The following is a 344-nucleotide window of genomic DNA, read 5'->3' as shown; positions in this document are numbered from 1 at the left end:
AACAAAAACAGACACAACATGGATCAATGGATCAGAGCTGAGGATTCAAAAACCTCCCCAAATATATTCAACTATTTAATTTTTGACAAAGGGGCCAAAATCATATATTGAAAGAAAGCCTATTCAACAACTGGTGTTGGGAAAACTGGTTGTTTGCAGAAGAATAGAATGACCCTTATCTCTTACCATGTACCAAATTAAAACAAAAGGATCAAAGATCTAAATATTAAAACAGAAACATTGGGCTGGGGATTTAGCTCAGTGGTTCCAGCACCTGCCTCACAAGCACAAGGACTCGAATACTATCCCCAGTACAAAAAAAAAAAAAAAAAAAAAAAAATAAA

Source organism: Fukomys damarensis, unplaced genomic scaffold (genome assembly GCF_012274545.1).
Source record: "Fukomys damarensis isolate Sample0158 unplaced genomic scaffold, DMR_v1.0_HiC HiC_scaffold_24, whole genome shotgun sequence".
Taxonomy (NCBI): Eukaryota; Metazoa; Chordata; class Mammalia; order Rodentia; family Bathyergidae; genus Fukomys; species Fukomys damarensis.
Note: the sequence above shows the minus strand (reverse complement) of the source record.